We start from the raw sequence: 19,951 nt of genomic DNA, 5'->3' as shown, positions 1-19,951 counted from the left end.
ATTACTTAACTTGAAATACATTGTGTCTTTCTTAAAGTGTAATTGGGTTTTGCTTTGCCTGATTTGCTTAGTGCATTCTAAACTAGTTATTGAGTGTCCAGACATTGTTGAGTAGGTTACAGCCCCACCGGAATGTATACAAGTAGATTTACTAGCTCTGAACCGAGTTCTAAAAAGTAATGTTGCAAGGTGTATACTTGTAACTGGGTTGGTTTAGGATGTGATTTCTACAACCGAGTGTCACTGCATAACTGACAGGTTCAACTAACCCTGAACTACTGATTGTATTCTAAAAGTATATCTAACCTGGTCTTATTCCCCCAAGAATAGTAGATTACTATTCTGAATGAATAACTTTAGGTTTGACTCAGCTGGACTTGCTTCTGGCCCCTCTAAATAAGGCTATACCTTGGTTTGCACACCATAGGCATCGAGTTGGTTTCTTTGATTGTGTTTATACGATGTTATAGCACTTTAACATACCCAAGAATTATCTTGGTCTACTTGTATTAGGGAGGCTAATCTGCATCTAGATTCAATCTCCGAGGCAGATTGTGGATCAATTTGTTGAATTATTGAGCGGTCGGTCTAAAAAGTTTACAACTGTGCGTAAGGTACCAGGGAGAGCTGAGTGTAAGGGCTGGTTTGATGAGGGTTGCAGTGGTGCGAAAAGATCATTGCTGAAGATTTTGAAAGCAATGGCCTCTAGTAGGAGGGAGATTGCATACTCCAGAGCCCTATATCGGACAGAGATCAAGAGAAGGAAACGGGAAATTGAAGGGGCAGCATGGGAGGATTAAACGCAAGGAACAGAGGTCCTTTTGGGAGTTTGTGAAGAGGGGTCCCTGTGGTTCTATGGCCGATGGGGCTAGTGGCACCAATGTAGAGGAAGCAGCCAGGTTGGAACACTTGGGAGTCTGTTTAGAGGAGGGAACACAAGGGAAAGCACTGGTTCAAGCACCTCCCACCTGAAGTTAGGGCTGGCGGATGTGTCTATGCCATCAGTCAGCAGGCACACAATCGTGCCCCTGGCCCCACTGTGATCCCCCTCCGACATCTTCAAGGACCCCCTGAATTTGTGGGCACCACTTTTAACAGTGGTGTTTAATGCATGCATGGAAACTGGTAGGAACCCCCTCTCCTGGAAAAAGGCTATTTTCGCAATATTTAAAAAGAGTGATTGGAAGGGGGCCGGGGGGGGGGTCATGCTAGCCTACTTTCCTATAGGCCAGTTCAGACTTGGATACCTCCTTCAAGATTGTTGGAGAGCGTCATTGGTCTACATCGAAAACTGGCTTGCGGAGGAGTCGGTGTTGTGTGATATACAGTTTGGTTTTCACCCCGGGTTTGGACAATGGAACAGGGTCTTAACATACATCTCTTGGTGGCTAATTCAGTCTTTTGCAGGGGTGAGGGGGTGTACCTGATGTTTATGGACCCGAGCATGGCCTTTGATAAGGTAGATAGGAGGAAACTTTGGGCCGCGCTCGGGTCCATGGGTTGCTCAGGGGATATTTTGAAGGTTCTGGTGGAGTTGCATAGAAACAATGAGGCCTGCGTGCGCAGTGGCCCGTGTGGTCATTGCACGGCATGTTTTAAGGTTGGGTGCAGCGTCGGGCAGGGCTGTATCCTGGCTCCAATTTGTTTATATATGAATGGGCTCCTGAATGACTTGCTTAACACAATGGCTTATCTATTGGTTTTGTGGGGCCGGGCTTATCCTGTGCTGGCTTACGCAGACAAAACTGTAATGCTAGCCAGGACCCCAAGAGCACTCGAGATTCTCATTGATGCATATGTAGCATTCACGAGTAATCTGGGGCTCAAAATCAACACAAAGAAATCAGCTGTAATGGCATGTGTGGGAAGAAAACGGCCAGCAAATATACAACTTATCCTGTGTCGGAATAGTAATCCCAAGGGTGAAAATACTGGACTACTTGGGAATCCGATTTTCAGAAACGCTCACCGGGAAGATGCATCTAAACAAGCAATCGGGTAAATTAGCCCAGCAAATGGGGGGAATTTTTCACTTCATGTCACGTTGTGAGGGTCAACCTCTGGATGCTGTGGTCAAGATTTATGTGGCTCAATCAAATGCAGTTACTCTGTATGGTGCACAACTATGGGGCCTGCAGAGGGCAGATGAGATACAAATAAAGGAGAACCAGTTTCTCAGGAGATTGTGGCTCCCGAGCTGCTCCCCGTGCCTATCCATCCACAGGGAATTGGGCTTGGAATATCAGTGGGCTTTGGCACTGGTTTTCTGGGTCAGAATTAATGTGCGTCCCTCTGCCATACTGTAAGGTCAGTGATGGCCAGGGTGGGTTGGAGAAAAATCCTGTGGCTCAATTACATTGACAAAGCCTTTGGAGAAGCGAACCGAAGTACCCTTTCGCCACGAGTGGCTCTCCTGACTAAAATAGGAGGCGGGTAGTTCTAAACATTATCTAGAAGCAGCATTTGCTATGAAGAGACTATTTGCGGAGCATGAGAGGAATTCCGATACAGTGCATGCTGTGATTAGCCGGCCGAATGAGATTCAACCGTACTTAATCTGGGGTACTAGTAAAAAAGACAGCTGGCTAATCCCAAGGGTAAGGTTTGACCGTCCACTCCTGAGAGATAACAGTGCACTGGAAGGGCTACAAGGATTCGACTGGGTGCCCAGTGTGCAGGCACAACAAGGAAGAATTTGTTACTGTTTTACAGAGGGTAAGAAGGGATTCGAAGAGCAACGTTACTACCAGTGTTGAGGGAGGCTAACATTCGTCAACCTAGAGCTGCCATTTTGTTTCTTCCACGGGCTGACTGTTCTGGTTGCTTGGGCTTTACTCTTTTCTGAAAAGAACAATGTACTTCAGAAATAGGATACTGAAGTTACAAGGTGAATAACGTTTTGAGTTCTACTGTGGATTGTAGATTGTTTTATTGCGCGCTTATCAAAGCATCAGTGAATTCGATTTTATGTGTATTGTTTTATTAGACTGTATGTGATATGCATTATGTGGGTTTTAGGGGTGATTTATGTAAGCTCAAGGGAAGGGTCTTTAACAATTAAGTGTGACAACTTGTGTAATGTGTGTTTCATGGATATTAAATCCGAAATAAACCCTTTATTTTTACAATAGTGTTTCTTTGGTCTATATGTATGCTACAATTTCTTTGTACCAAGCTACAGCCCTCTCCCTCTTAAGATAGGCCAGGCTGCTCGCTCCATGCTACCACATCTCTCAGGTGGTACTAAGAGTGGAGCGTATGTACTGCCTCAGATATGGTTTATATTAAGTCTTCGTAGTACTTTAGAAAAACTGTCCTAACAATGTTCTACTGAAAGCTGTCTGAAATAGATTCGTAAGCACAGCGACTGACACTAAAGCCCCACGTCTGAGTGACCTCTGCACCCACACCACCTGGCTTCCGTGGACAGGACCAACCACTGAAGATTGTGCCCCTAAAGGATTCCAGAAAACACTAGTGAGTGGAGAAACCGGAGCCAAAATGAACCCGTTTCTGCCCACTCCCCCATGGGTTTCATGGCTTTAAGGTTCTATCCGTAAATCACTCTTTCCTGAATTTGGTCGGTGAAGATCTGGTCAAGGAAGCCTTCCCAGGACTATCCTAAGAACTGGGATTGAGCGAGTTTCACTTGCCATTTCATTTCTCCTAAGGGTGAATGTATATGGCATACATTACTTACCGTAATCATATTTCTGATGCTTGTATCTGATTCACATGCTGTGCATGTCTGACATCTAGGGTCGGTGCAGAGTATTACATTCTTGTTTTCGAGTTTCGAAACAGGACAGGCTTGTAATAGTATCCCTGTATGACGTGTATTGTTATCATTATCCTTCACACGCCAAGGTCCCTCTACTTGTTTTGTTTATGACAGTACAGAAGATAAACAAGTTGTTAGCCGTCTATGTGCCTTAAACTCCAAGAGGGGAGAAAGAGCAGGCGTATGTGAATCTAAGCAGATAGAAGCATCAGAAATACGATTACGGTAAGTAATGTATGCCTTCTGAGGTTTGAGGTTTGTGGATCAGCTTAGAATCACATGCTGTGCATAGACTAGCGAACAGTACCAGGAGACATGGTGGGATGTTAGAAGGTACTGCGTGAAAATGTTTTAACACTGCCTGACCCACCTGTGAATCACTCTTTGAATGTTTATACAAGCAGAAATGCTGTGTAAAGCCATGCAATGAACTTGAGGTAGCCGCTTTGCAAACGGCGTCTAAAACGTACACTTGCAATGAAATCTAAAGTAGCCCCAGTACCTCGAGTAGTGTATGCTCTGGGTCTAAAGGGTAAAGCTCTCTTTGAAAGTGACCACATCTGGATGAATTTTACAATCCATTTTGAAATGGACGGAGACAGGATCCCCCTTCTCTTCCAGTGGCTATGGAAACAAAGAACTGGTCTGTTTTCCGTAGTGCTTTAGTTTTATTTAAGTAATACATTGCAGTTTTTCTGACATCTAATGTATGGAGGCTTCTTTACGCTGAATTTGTAGGGGTTTGGAAAAAAACTGGGAGTTGTATAGACAGATTGACATGGAACTTGAGATGAATTTCCTGAGCGATCCCCAGCAATGTTGCTGGACTCTGGACTTTGATTTTAAACTGCTGAGTGAGTGGACCTTTTTGCCACTTGCTCGTTCTTTTTGACTGTTTTATGGAGTTTGGTAACCTCCATATGGGATTACAGGCATCTTCTTTTTGCTTGGTGACACCCAGAAAGTGAGGGAGAAGCCTGAACCTTCACTGCCCTTTGTAGGCGTGTATGACTGAAACCAGTTCAAACTGGGTGGCTGGCTATCCTGGAGGCCAGCCTACCCCAAGGTGAGTGAAAGATCCATGGGAGTGAATTAATGGGTACCAGGATATAAAAGGTGAGGATTTTTGGACTACAAGTTGAGTCGACCACTGGAACAAGGAATCCGAAACAGGAGATGCCAACGGCACCTCTCAGGACCACAGAAGCCCTGTAGCTGTGCTGACCCAGTTTTCAAAATCGACAGGAATGACCCAGCAAGGACGACTTCCTCCCTTAGGCTGGTGGGACCAACTAACCTCAAGGCCTACTTCATTTTGGGCCATCCCCAGACATCCGTCAACTTTCCCGGACCGCAGAACACCATTACATGGGGTACCTGGACCATTATATAGTGCATCGCTTTCCGAAGATTGAAAATGGCTGAAACATTTCAGGCATCCGTGTGGACCTCCAGAGGCAGGAATACCTCACCAAAAGTCCCCTCACCAGAGTTGAGGACCAAGTAATCGCAGATGTACCAACCAGCAATATTAATTTCTTCTTTGCGCAGAGAAAAAGGCGCCCAAACTACTAAGAGCCCCTGAAGTGAGCTGGATCCATTGCTGCGGACCCCTTCTCCCAGGTGTTGCTGCAGAAGCCCACCAAAAGGCCCCCCCCCTTTCATCACCATGACCAAGGAGCAGGAATCAGGTTCTGCAATGTTCGACCTATAAGGAAGCCAGCTACAAGGTGCTATGGTACTTGGGGTGCAATTACCTTGTGCCATTTTTGGCGCTTCCTAGTTTGGGAAGTGCGGTCTTTGACCTCGACTCCTCTGTGCAGGCTTTTCAATCTGTGTGTGAACAGTAAGGCTCCCCCTTGAGCCCCTCTGTTTTCAAAAACTACTGACTTCTAAGTAACTTTCCTCTGAAGATCATCAGAACTGGAACTGTCCATTGGACTTTGGCTGTACTGGTTCCCAAAAGGTCCATCTTCCGATGCTACCGGCTTTGTCATAGGTTTTAATTGTTAACATTTTTATTGCCAGGAACCAAACTTCCTACATCCCTCTGGGAGAGTGTACTCTATTAACAGTTGCTAGATGGTGTGCTGTATAATCGTCATTTCCCTCCATACTCAATTTTTGCGAAGGTGATACTTATAACTGCTTTACTGGCGTCACCGTGTGCTGGATATGAAAAGTATAACCAAATGTTACTCACCTGCATTACTGTTCCATTTATAACTTAATTCCATTTCTAATCCAATGTTATTAGTTGCAGAATTTTTTGATTGATTGTGCCCTGCGTATATATAAATATTGTAATCTAAGTGAGTATGTGTTTTATTTGGTCTATGTATGTACAGATTTCTTTGTACTGTTCTACAGCTCACATAGCTAAGATAAGCCTGGCTGCTCAGCCACTCTACCGACTTGTGTAGTACAGGCCTATATTAAGAGTTGGGTCCCCAATACCAAGAGATGCGTCTTATGAAGTCCCACACTAGTCGAACTTTAGAAAAAAAAAAGGTACAGAGCAGCTAGATGTACTTTGAATTAAAGAAAAGCCCTGAATCTAGAAGGTAAAGTAGCTATAGAACAATGTGACAAGGTGTGAAGTCAATAGGACTGATGCTCTGTGATCTACACCAAATGACAAATCGATTCCACTTATTGAAAGAGCAGTGTCTGGTATTCAGTTCATGTGCCTGCTTAAGAATGTCCATCCAGATCACCGTCGAGTCCCAGAGGAACAGGAGCTCCACCCCACTGCCGGAGCAGTGGCCCCTAACTCACAGCAGTCTCACGCTCTGAGGTAAGCCTACAAGGCTATATTACGGCTTCTCCCCGACTCCGATACCTCAATCGGTATTATTTATGTGGACCGCGCCGCATTTACAATTGCACTTGATATTCTGCAACCGAAATGCATCTGTTGCTGTTTGGACCCGAACTGCGCTGCCTGTGAGCCTCACTGCATAGGCTTCCTTTGTTACACACAAGATGTCAATAATTTGCCTGCCTGACTTCGATAGCCCTACATCTGTTTTGGCTACTGAACCAGATTGGCTGCTGGCTCTTTTTCTGAGCCAATCCCACGCCGGCAAGGCATAAGCCGGCCAACCGCACTAAGGACATTCACCTGTCCTGTGCCTGTCCAGTGCTACCAGTCACAGTCGCCAGAAACCCCTGCACAGCCGCTACAATAAAGACCCTCTCAGCTACAAGACCAATCTGCCCAGCACAGCGCGAAATCTATCCTGTGGTCAAGTACATAACCAAGTAAGACTATTCTAACTAGAGGCTACACTATCATTGTGGCCTGCTCGCCCCCAATCTACGTCCTCATTCATACGAAGAACTTGCACCGTTCGTCATCTTAGACTGGCTGCCTATAATTATCAGATCGGCTATGAAAAATGTTACTTTTATTTCCATGTTGAAGCGACATGCTTGCATCCCAGCTGGCCCCATCTATCCACAATAGCCAATTTCCCCCACATCATGTATTGATCTTACCTGCAATCACATTGTGCATCCAATACGTCCGCTCCCTCAGAAGCACAGGAAAACACTGTAGCATTATTCGATTGTCTCTTTAAAGGCTGCAGTATACAGCGCCATAGTACTCAATTGCCTGTCACTGTGACCTGCCCAATATCGAATGTGCCCTTATCACTTACTGCATACTGTGAATGGCCCAATGTTGCCACAGCCGACTGGCCCCGCCCACTTACAACTGTTGCATTGTGTCTCTCAAAGTAAGTCTTTGCTAAATTGGTTCCAAACTGACTGCACACTACCCCTACATACCTACCTGTTGCCTCCAGCTTAATTCATGTCTCATCTGCATGTTGTACCTAGAATTGTGTAAAATGCTGCAATGTGTCAATGTTTGTTGCTAACACATGTCGCCCAGTTAAAGATTCTTACCGCATATCCCAATTGCACAGAGAAGGATTGCTACCCATGATTTGATCTCGCCCATTTTCGAATTGGACTGCTATCGTAGCCTTCTCATATATCCTTCTTGCCTATGCCTGAAAACGCCCATTATAACTGCAACTCTCATCTTCGATTCTGCCTTAACCTTCAAAATTCACAGCTACTGTGCCCCACTAAAATACGAAATTAGATTTCCAGACACTTGTTGCCGTCTACACATCTAATAAGCTTAACTGAGCGAGCTAACACTTTAACTCATGCTAGCCAAGTGACGAAAGCTGAGCTATACTGTTGCTGCTCCGCTAACCATTAGTACTATACAAAACAACAAAGTCCAATAATGCTAACACTCCTAACTATCATAATGTTCCCGTTTTGCATTATGCCATATTCTGTGCCTTGCTCAGGAGGGCACTTTACCCTGTTCAATGAAGGCCTCGCAAGACTAGGTTGCCAGCGCCACCACCCAATTCCCTGACCCACCCCATTTCTCCCATCCCTCCCCCCATTCCCTGCCATAAGCACACAATAATACCGCCAACACCATTGCCACTAATCCAAATGCCCCCACCCGGAACTCAACACTACCCTCCCCTAACAACAAACCCAACTATAAAACTATACCCTCCACGGGGCTCAGACTTCGATCAAGAACCAGTTCCAACTTACAAGCGCCTAGACCCACAGTAACCAAAAACACTGGCGCCAAAATAGCAATCGCACCTATTAACAGATCACTCAAAGACTCCCCCATAAAACAAAGTAAACCACTCATACAAACCAATAAAATGTCTCAGCCTAGCAACCACACCACCCCTTGAGCCCACCCCCACACTCAGAGGTGCACTCATCAATGCTCGCTCTCAGCGCACATGCCATAGAAATCCACGACCTCATTGTCGATCACCAACTCAACATACTAGTAGTTACCGAAACCTGGCTACACCCGGCCACAGGCCCCATACTAGCCATCGCCATCCCCCAGGATACAGTATCCTTAGAACAGACAGGAACAATATCCAAGGAGGCGGAGTCGCCCTAATAGCCAGAACCCTACTGCAATTCAGAGCCTGCCCACTAGAAAATGTACAGGGCTATGAACTCTAAGTCAAATATTCCCCCAACCCTAAAACCACTACCAATGTTCTAGTAGTATATAGATCACCCAGCAAAATCAGCCACCCCAACCTAGATACCCTTACTGCCGACGCCCTTTATCAAGCCCAAAACTAAATTCATCATCCTAGGGGATATCAACCTAGGCTACAGCGACCCCCTTGACGCGGACGCCTTTCATACAGCCATGCCAGATATGAACTTTACCCCGCTGATTAATGAACCCACTCATTCCAAAGGCAGAACGCTGGACTGGATCATATCCCTCAACTCAACTCACCATAGATTCCATCCTCCCTGTAGAATGGTCAGACCACTTTAGCATCACCTTCACCCTGGAATATAAAAGCAAAGACCCCACCAACCCCAAGGCACCGGACACTTTTGAATCCAGAAATATTTAAAAAACTCACAGCAGAAAACCTCTCACCCATCCTGCAGTTGGCCCTAACCAATGTCACCCTTAATACGAATGATCCTGAATACTTGGCAGACTTAACAAATTCTCGTCCGTACCATTGACTCGCTCGCCCCCATCATTACCAAAACCCGGAAACCTGACAAACGTTCCTGCTTCTGGTTCGAAGAACTAGTCTCCCTCAGACGCACTAAAAGATCACTAGCACCTGCACAGGAAAACTAACACTAGTGAATCAGCACAGGCATTCAAAATAGCCAACAAAAAATACAAATCAGCCATTATCTTGCATAAAGCCAATGCCCTTAACACGCGTATAACCAATGCCAACTCGGACAGTAAAGCACTGTTCGCCATCCTCAGAGAAATGGAGAACCAATGTCATGAGACAGCACCCTATAACTCCAGTAAAACTTGGTGCACCACAATACAAGACCAGATGCATTAGCCTCTAAATTCATACTACTACAAAAGAAAAATAGACAGCAAAAAAACCCTCCTGGTGGAAAAAGATGCTTCCTAACATAGCCACCAACTCACCCACCACTTCCACCTGCTCCCCTTTCCAATTCACCCCAGTCACGAATAAAGAAGTATTAGACACCATAATGAAACTTAAAAGCCTCTAACTGCAAAGACCACCAATTCCCGTCCCATCTAATCAAACTGTGCGCCCATACCCTATCACCAGTCATTACTGAATTTGTTAACGCATCCTTCAGCTCAAACAGTTCCCGCTAGCATTAAAAAAAAGCTTGGGTAACACCCCTCCTCAAGAAACAGACCTTGGACCCCTCAATCCCTATCAATTACCGCCCCATAACCACAGTCCCCTTTCTACTGAGAAGCGACAAAATAGCATACTCCCAAATTCAAAACCATCTAGAACACCATCAATTACTAGGGGACCGACAGCCAGGGTTCCGCCCCAATCATAGTACCGAAACAGCCCTATTCTACCTGAAGATCCAAATGGATGCCATGAGAGAATCAGGCAGACTCTGCCTGCTAATGCTCCTTGACCTCTTGGCAGCGTTTGATCTGGTCGACCACGACAAACTGCCACCCTAAATAACTTCAACCTATCTAACAATGTCACAGAGTGGATTAAATCATTCCTCGCAGACAGGACCTCAAGGGTTGCCATCGGGAAAGAATCAGCAGATCCCATACCAGTCCCGATAGGCGTCCCTCAAGGCTCCTGCCTCTCCCCCACTTTGTATAATGCCTACACGAAGCTTTGCAGCATTGGATGCTATGTGGGTGTCATCTAGACACTCAGATCCTTATCCACTAACAGACAACCAGGAGAAAGACTCCCTGCTCATTAACAAAATCTACTCACTAATCCAAAACTGGAGGGCCAACAACAGCCTATGTCTCAATGATGACAAAACAGAGCTACTCATATTAGGATCATCTGCCAAAACGCCTCCCTTCAGCCTGTTATCGTTCATCATTGATGGCACTACAATCCCAGTACTCAAACAAGTAAAGCCACTAGGAGTTTACCTTGACGCGACACTCACCACGTCCAAGCAAGTAAATATCCTAGCATCCTCTACCTCCTACACAGCCAAATTGATTTCTCTTAGTCGCAAATTCCTGACACCAGAAAATTGCATCACACTAGCAAGAGCGCTCATATTATCAAAGCTTGACTATTGTAACATCCTCTTGGGCACCTCCAACACCAACCTATCCAAACTCCAACTCATGCAGAATAAAGCCCTCCATGCTTCATTAGGCATAAAAAAGTCCAACCATATCTCCAATATCAGGAGACAAAATCACTGGCTTCCCATCAAAGCCAGAATACTCTTTAAGACCCTTGGCATCTCCCACAAACGCATCGCCAACAAATACCTGCTCAACACAGTTAAGAAATCCCATTCAAGACACCTCAGATCGAATAATGACGAAAACCTTCGAAATCCCACGTTACAAAAGAGAAAAAGCAGGAGGCAGTAGCTTCAAAGTACTCGCTCCTAGGCACTGGAATGCATTACCCATCAATATTAAGAACGAAAAGTCGTTCCCACTATTCAAAAAATTACTCAAAACTTGGCTTTTCAACCAGTTCTAAGTTGATCCCAATTACATTGTATTTAAGACCAACTCCGCATCTTCACTGTATATAATTGCATTTATTGGAGAAAGGTAAACCTGTATCTTGTGTCCTATTGTCATGATCGACACCAAGATTGTATTTGTGTCTGTAACTACGCAGTGATACCTCAGGGTCTGGGCGTAAAACAAATGTAATAAATAAATACATCTTGGAGGAAGATTCAAGTGTCCAAACCATGAAAACAAGAGCCAAGCTGCTGAATTCAGTGTGAGGACATGGATGCAGTGCGGATCCCTGATCTTGGGACAGCACGTTGAATGGTCATGGAAGCTTGACTGAAGGAGAAAGACATTCTCATTAGGTGTGAGAACCATGTTTGCTGGGCCCTGTAAGGAACCCGAGAACAGCCTCACTGCTACTCCCCTTGGATCCTCCTCTGAGGTGGCCAGGAAAAGGCCATCGCTCTTGGATCCCGACGCTGGGAATGGATATGCAAGGGAGGATCACCTGGATGGAGGGACCTTGGGGAGAGGATGTCTTTGGGTGAGACATGGTATCCCCTTTCCTGTCAGAATAAACCCTCCTCCACCTGCCTTTGTAGGGTGTCAGTCATTCCCTCTGTTAAATAATATACCACAACCATGTTCCTTTAAGACTGGGAGGAGGAGACTAGCATACTCCCATTCATTCACACCACTTTGGTATTGAGACGATGAAGAGGACCGTAGAAGAGTACCTGTGCAATAGTCAGGCCTGTCCCGTTAAAAGGCAATTGTGGTCAGGCAATTGAAGGCAAGGACTTGCTCCTGCAACCATTTAGTAGGCCACAGGCACATAAAAGGAGAGACTGTCAGCAGATTGAGAAGGACGGGGCAGAGAGATGCGGAGCAGGCTGGAGAGGGGCCAGTGGGGAGGACGCTGTGTGCAGCAGGAGGATGAAGGAGACGCGGGGCCCCAAGCAGGCCGTGGGGGGGGGTTGGGGGTGAGTCGAGCTACCTGCAGTAACCATGGAGAGCTGTGGGACACTGAAGGCTGCCGAGCACAGCAGGCACATGCTGAACAAAATGTATCCTATGACAGGTTTTGGATCCCAAAGTGAGGGTTCTTGAATAACAGAACAAGCTGCAAAATTACTACTGAACTGAAGGAAAGAAGTGAAAAGCAAGTGATGAGCACTAATGAATAACGTGAAAGCAAGGTGTTTGAAAAAGGGTAAACACCAGAGAACGAGTTGTATGGAAAAAAAAAAAAAAGGGGGGGGGGTGGAGAACCTGCATTTGCAAGCAAGCCTAAAGAATACATAAGCATCAAGTGCCAAGGGTTATCGGTTGCATGACCTGTAATGGGAGGACATGTAGTCTTGACAACTGTGCCGAGACCGAGAGATCCGTGCTTGGAACGAGCCAAGGAAAGCAAAGATAAGAGGCTGCATTTTATAACAGGATTGCTGAAGTTAATGAGAAAGAGAGCAATCTGAATGAACTGTTGAAAAGCCTTGATAATTACAAAGTTGAACTAAAATGGTTTTTGAAAGCCAAGAGATTTGAACTGTTTCTAAGTTTTGAAGCTGAAAGAGCTGCCTTTGTGGGGTAGACAACCACAAGACTTTGTAAATTGTGTTGTCCTGTTGGGGAAGGGAACCCCAAGGCCTTTTGGAACTGTTTTTTACTTGGGGAAGCGGGAAAGTAAGCCAAGAGCTGGAAGAAGCTCCAAACTTTATTTGGAACACTTGTTGCCATCCCTACACATTGTTGATCTTCAGTTGTGAGGGCAAGTATAGGATTTGAACACAGAACACTTGTGTGGAGCTTATCAACACAGACTATCCTTGGTTTCTTTATCTAGGGAAATCCCATCTTACCATACAGGAAGTAAGGCCCTACTCCATCCTGACACTTAAAAAACAAACGCATTTTATTTAGAAAATTGAATCTGTGTCTTACTTCATGATCACTTGCTGCGGGTGCATCTTGTGGACTATCCTGTTGAGGAAGGAGTCAGGGGGCTGGGGGGGTAGGAGGGGGGGGCGGAGCACAGGCAAATCTCCCTGACCAATTCATCCACAGGGCGTTCACCTTGGATATTTTCTGGGGATACCTGGAGGCAAAGTCTGGGCATTGCATGCACTCCAGTTCTGCAAATACATGTCGATGCCCATTTCTGTGAAGACTGTGTAAAATGTTGGCGTGCAACTGCCATATGTGCTCTATGGGAAGTTGTACATTTCTCCGGAAAACATCCGCTAGAAGATTGTGTTCCCCTCGAACATGCTGGGACAGGAGGAATATGCGTTTTAGCGCCCAGATCTATACCTGGTGTTCTAGTCTGGACAGGCCTGGAGAGTGTCCCCGCCCTGTTGGTTTATATAAAACGTGGCTGTAGTGCTGTCTGATAAGTCTAGAACGGTTTTCCCTTGTAACTGGACTTGAAAGGCTTTCAGAGCGCACTACCAGAAGCTCTAACAGGTTCGTGTGTTAGTGTCCGAGCCCACATGCCATTCACTGTATGATGGAGATAATGTGCTCCCCACCCTGATAGGCAAGTGTCTGTGGTAAGAGTGGACTCCATTGCTGGTGTAGTGAATGATTTCCCTTTGAGGTTTTCCCTTGACCACCACGAGACAGAACTAGAGACTGCGAGAGAACCACTAGATCGTTCCACTGACCGCTTACCCAAGACCATTGTCTTGCAAACCACTCTTGCATTGGACACATGCGCGAGCGTGAAGCAGGAAGCCATCATTACGTGCAGGCGCATGGCCTTTTGTACGGTTATCTGACAGGCTATTAATTGTGGGATAGCATGTTTTGGAACCTCTCAGGGGGCGTGGGGGAGGGGATTCGAGACTGTCTTCTGTCTCAATTAAAGCTTCCAGAAATTGACTTGACTGGGCACAAGATTTTTTTTCTCGGAGAACCCTAGCAGAAACAATAGGCTGATGGTTTCTGGTGAGTTATTGAGACATGCTTGAGGTGTCTCTTGTAATAAGCCAGCTGTCTAGATAAGGATACCCTGGAATGGATGTTCTGCGAAGGTGGGCCGCTGCCACCACTGCTAGAACTTTGGAAAACACTCCTGGCGTTGAGGCTGTGCCGAATGGCACTACTTTGAACTGATAAGTGTTTTCCACTTGGAATTTTAGGAACTTTCTGTGCGCAGCAACATTCAAGTATGAAAGTATGCATCATGTCCAATGTCGCCATGCAGACCCCTTTTTGAGAAGAGAAATTACCTCCTGCAGGGTAATCATCCTGAATTTGTTTGGCTTGACATACTGGTTTGCAGGATGCAGATCTAATAAAGGCCACATGGTGAAGTCCTTTTTGGGTACAAGGAAGTACACTGAATACATACCCTTGCTTACCTCGAGAAAGTGGACAAGTTCTACGACTCCTTTCTGAAGTACTATCTCCACTTCCGCTTGCAGGATGAGCCAATGTTCTTGCAACATCCTTGTGTGTTTGGTGGATGGTAACTGGGTCTTAGTAAAAATTCAATGGACTATCAATCTGCGATGACAGACCGCACCCACTGGTCTGAAGTTATCTCCTCCCACGAATGGGCGAATGAAGAAATTCGACCTACTGAAAATACATGGAGGGAAACTTGATGGAAAAGTCATTTGCTAGCTGGGCCAGGGGAGCCTCTGGAGGCTGCACTCCCAACTCTACCATTGCATCGTCTGAAACCACAGTGTTGAGAGGTTTGGTAGGTAGATTGTGTACCGTGGGCCATGTACCATGTAGAGGACCCAGATGAGAACCTGAATGTGAGGATCTTGAGCAAAAGGTGGGAGTTAAAAACACTGCATTGGACAAATGGCTTGTTAGAAATTTGACTTTGGGTCTTGTGTGTAGGGTACCTTCTCCGCCGTCTCTAAATCTTCGACAGCTTTGCCAAAAAGTACTATTACTCAACAGGCTTCTTTATCAAAAGGGGCCAGAGTTTCTGATTCAAGCCCAGAATTACACAGCCAAGAGTTTGGAAGGCTTCATGAAGCACGACCCAGACAGACTTAAAGTTCAAAATAAGATGGTTTATTAAATCAAATGTCAGGATGGTTGAAGGCCTAACTTGCCTTTTGCTAAAATGGGATTTACCTACCTGAACGAAACTAAGGAAAGTCTGTATCAGAAAGTTCAACTTAAAAGTCTGTGTCAAAACCTATCAGTGTTAAGTAGGGATGTCAATAATAAAAGAAATGGTGATTAAAGTGCTGAACCTCTTCCAGCTCCCAGCTTCCTCTTCAGCTCCCCTTCCCAAAGTTCAAGAATGTTCCACAAATCCTTGATGTTCCCTTGCCCAAGTTCAAGGAAACAGTTCCACATAATCCTCGGGGTTCCCTTCCCCCCAACCTTAAACCAAAATAGTTAAAGAAAAGGGTCTTGGGGCTCCGTTCAAGACAGCACTGCAATGTATCATGTTTTAGGGTTCCCTTCCCAAAGACTTCAAAGTAGCAACATACTGGTCTCAGTCTTTCATGGTTTAACACAACTCCAGGTCAACTTGACACTCCTTCTGGATTGCATTAGTTCACTCACAATGTCTGTCTTTCACAAAGAAAGGTTACCTGGTCTAGGCACAGTTGTCAGACCACACGGTCCACCCATCACAGGTCATGCAACCAGGAACCTTAGGCTCTTACGCCCACACAGGTTAGTCTGTATGTGTCCTGTTTACAGATTCACATTCACTTAGCGTCATCCAATTGGCCTCTTGGCTCTAGGCGCAGCTTCACACTTTCCTGGCTTCCCCTGATTAGCCTTTTGACTTTGCTACCATGTTTCACACAGCTTATGCTGCCAGTCTTGGACCTTGCCACACTATTCACGCTTTGCAGTGGTCTTATGTTATTCCCCACCTTTCTGTAATACTCATTCACCCTTGCGTTCGTATTTCATCTGTTGCATTGACATGGGCGCTTTCCCCATTTAACTTTCATTAATTTGTAGCTTTGCTCTCAAAGTCTTTCATTCAGTTTGGTATTCAATTTTCATGCTTTCTCCATTAGTATCTATTTTGCCGCTAAATTTTCAGCCACCCGTAACTTTGGGTTTGTTCCCACTCTGTGCATGTTTTTCAGATCACTCTGCATTCATTCGTTTTACATCCAGCTCCCTCAGATCGCCCTGATCTCGATTGATGCTCCGTTTCACTCACTAGTCTCTGGCAGTCCGGTCCGCTAGCTTAACTGGACTCCTGCTCCACCTGCTGGCTTGCCTTTGATGGCAAGCCCCGCTCGCACTCAATGCCTCCGATCACCAGCAGCTCCACTCTGCTTCTGTGGACGCGGTCAGTGGTTTGCTTTCTTCCTCGCTCGCAGCTGCAGCTGTGGTTCCTGAACCACAGAGGCTCCCAGACCGGAGGACTTCCAATGGCCCAATTTCTCCTCAGGCGCCACAGGTCCCCGGAACGTCTGCCGGCGTCGCTGCAGGAGCCATCATGGCTGCCTCCTCCTAAGGAGGCTCCCCTGCTAGTCTTCCCATGCAGGCCTCCCCGTTGCTCTCTTGGTCTCCTCTCATACACCTGCAACCTGTTGACAGGTTGCAGGTGAGAGCTGCTAATTAGACTTGCCCGACCATAGAGGGACACCCCTGACCTTCAAAGTACTCTACAGGCATCTCCTTCGTCCCAGTACTAAAGTGGTGAAAGGAGTTACTGGTGTTCACTACTCCTAGTCGCCTCTTCCTCGTCTCAGTACTTTCAAAGGAAATATATGGGCAAATGAGGGGAGATGTTTGACAATAGCCTATAAAGGCTGGGGGACGGTTAGGTTGGTCTTCAACAGGGAAAGGGGGATACCAAGTCTCGTCTGTGGGTGCCCCAATTACCAAGAACCCTCTACCCAGGTGATCCTCACTTCTTCACCCCCAGGGTCGTGATCCAAAAACGATGGCCTTTCCCTGGCCACCCTAGAAGAGGATCCAGGGGGAGTAGGAGTGAGGATACTCACAGGTTTCTCAGAGTGCATCTTTTTAAATAGGGTTCCTTGTGCCAGGACTCTGCCGGCTGTTTCAGCGGAGTCTAAGGTGTTCTTTAAAATGTTAGTGACCTGCCTACGCTCTTTAATGAAGTTGAGTAGTTGGGACTTGGTTGGCTCGGGACGTCAGTCAAATTACTCTGGAGCAATCCCCACTAGAGATCACTGCAGCGGTGGCGATTCAGCATGTTTTTCGTTTAGAAATATGTTTCGATGTGTCCAAATTGGCAGTCGATGAGGGTTTCTGACAGAATTGATTTTTCTGTACATTTATAGCCATGCAACAAATGCAAACCAGCAGGCTTCGAACGCGAGGGTTCGATCTCTTTAGAACAAACTTCAGTGGCCTTTAAAGCCCCTTTCGACGATCCTATCAAAGGTTAGCTTGTGGTTGTATGTTTTTTGTAAGTGCACATGTGTGCCTTTGTCACCAGTGGACTTGCCGATAGAGCTTTTGGCTTGCTGAGTAGGGCTGGGGACAGACATGTAGGAGTCTACCGACGTCTCGAAACCAGTCTTTGCCTTCCAAAACGAAGCCATAGCTGCTGAGATCTTCCTCATCCGACCCAACAGAGTCAGTGGGGGGGGGGGGGGGGGGTTATGAGGGATTCGGCCTGCATGGCGTAGGCCGCTCACTGCGGCGGCCCTTAATCGTTTGGCTTAAAATGCTTACAGGAATGGCAATCCCGTTCAGTGTGATCGCGTGGAAGACACCCGTTACACTGTAGCTTTCCTGAGACATTTTCTATTGCAGGAAGGACAATATTTAAAGAGCATCTGATCCATAGTATTGTATGAATTTAGCGGCAGCTAGACTAATCAGTAGAGAAGCAGAAAGATGCATTCTATATGTAAATGTAGAGACCACCCAAACTATCCCTATTGCAAGGCCGAAGCCTGGTGAAGGCCTCAGCCGGCCGGAAGGAGGCATTCGTCAAAGCTTCAGATGATAGTCTCAGGACGTTGGCGGATCAATCGTCAATGAGACTGTCGAAATATAAACAATATTAAAAGTATTTATAAAACTGCCACCTCTGTAGCTAGGCTACAAGCCTCATATGCGACCGACCACAATGGCGGAAAAAAATCTGAGGGACCTCAACATGTGACGGATCATGTGTACAACGTCACACAGGGATAGTATTACAAGCAGGCCCAGTCGACCTCCCTTTTTTGGAACTCGAAAACAAGAATGCAATACTCTGTAACTACCACTAGATGTCAGCCTATGCACAGCATGTGATTCCAAGTAGATTCACAAGCCTCAAATCTGTTATAGTGTTAGTGTGACAATATTTGACTAGATGTTTTACTTGCTTAGTGTGTATTTTAAGTTCCTAATAACTGCCTAGATTTGTACCCCTAGATCACACCCTTCTGAAACTAAGCCTTGCAGTTCTGCCACCTTAACTTGACTAACCTCAATATCTTCCCTGTTCACGATAATAGGGAGGCCTCACAAAATTCTCCCCTCAGGACCGATTTTGGAAATCCATCTTAATAGATTTGCCTAGTTTCCATGTTAGAAGAAAACATAGAACTATATTTAATTAGCCTAATTTTTGGTGTCATTAGAGGGAAGGCTACAATCCCAGTCCAACAGTACGTGGGAGCCATTTGTCAGGGTACCTTAAAAGGCAGTTCAATATAGAACAGCAGGAAGACGTGCCAGTCAATGAGACACCTTTTTACACCTTGGGTAGCACCCGGTTGCAAAAATCTACTTTACACATTTTTGCTGATTTTTCAAAGTAATTTTTATGTGTTTTTTTTCCAAATCTTTCACAATAAGCATCATTTTCCATATTCATTATAGCGACCGGTTCAACAATCACAGCCATGAATCGTACTTTTCAATCTATCAAAACATCTTCAGGTGGCCGTCAAGGTCAATTCCTGTGGGTGAATCACTTCAGTGTGAATGACTGCAGGTCTTGTATGATTCAGGACATTAAGAGTGGCTGGTTGAAGATCTCATTGTATGGATCGAACACCAACATCCCAGAGAACATTCCCGGGACTGCAGTCTCTTTACAGTCACCACTGCATACCAGTTTTCCATCCAAGACTGAAACTGGCAATTCCAATGGCAGCTTCTTTCCTTCTGAATTCCGAGATTCAAGAATCCAAACCACCTTTTCAAATTCTGCCAATCTCACACCCCACTCTGCCTTGCTTCCTCCACCTGGTCTCTTTGTCCCTCTACAACTCCACCTGCAACCTCACCCGTACAACCCACCCCCTAAAAACATATCATATACTTGCCAGGTCATTCAAGCATAGACGACTTACTGAAAGCAGAACTTTGTCAGTGTGAACCATGATCCCAAAAGGGAACGTTGGCCCTACAATTGGGCATGGTGGATGACTAAGGTTTTTCATACTCATGCACCACAGAAGTGCCACAGGAGCATTGTTAAGGGGGCTATAAAGCTGGCTGTACACAGCTGAAAAGAATGAGTTTTAACACAGTGAGGCAGACACCTTTGCATTTCGAAAATGTCAAATGCGTTCATTTGTCACCCGCTTTTCAGAAGGTCGCCCTGAAGCCCATAATGCCGAACTAGGAGAGCGGGGGACACCCCTGCCCCCTTGTTCAGCATTATGGGATTCAAAGTTATCTACTATGCCAAATGTGCACAAAACTCGCATTCAGCA

At 45.8% G+C, this 19,951-nt stretch overlaps 1 protein-coding gene across 1 annotated transcript in view; it reads right to left on the bottom strand.

Moving 5' to 3' along the window:
* LOC138526850 (uncharacterized) overlaps nt 1-19,951 on the bottom strand; it is a 210,510-nt gene that overhangs the window by 134,571 nt on the left and 55,988 nt on the right. The gene's annotated exons all lie outside the window — the stretch shown is intronic.

This window comes from Ambystoma mexicanum, chromosome 14 (assembly GCF_040938575.1).
Source record: "Ambystoma mexicanum isolate Mex_15411 chromosome 14, UKY_AmexF1_1, whole genome shotgun sequence".
NCBI lineage: Eukaryota > Metazoa > Chordata > Amphibia > Caudata > Ambystomatidae > Ambystoma > Ambystoma mexicanum.
Note: the sequence above shows the minus strand (reverse complement) of the source record. Positions and strands in the feature narration are given on the sequence as shown.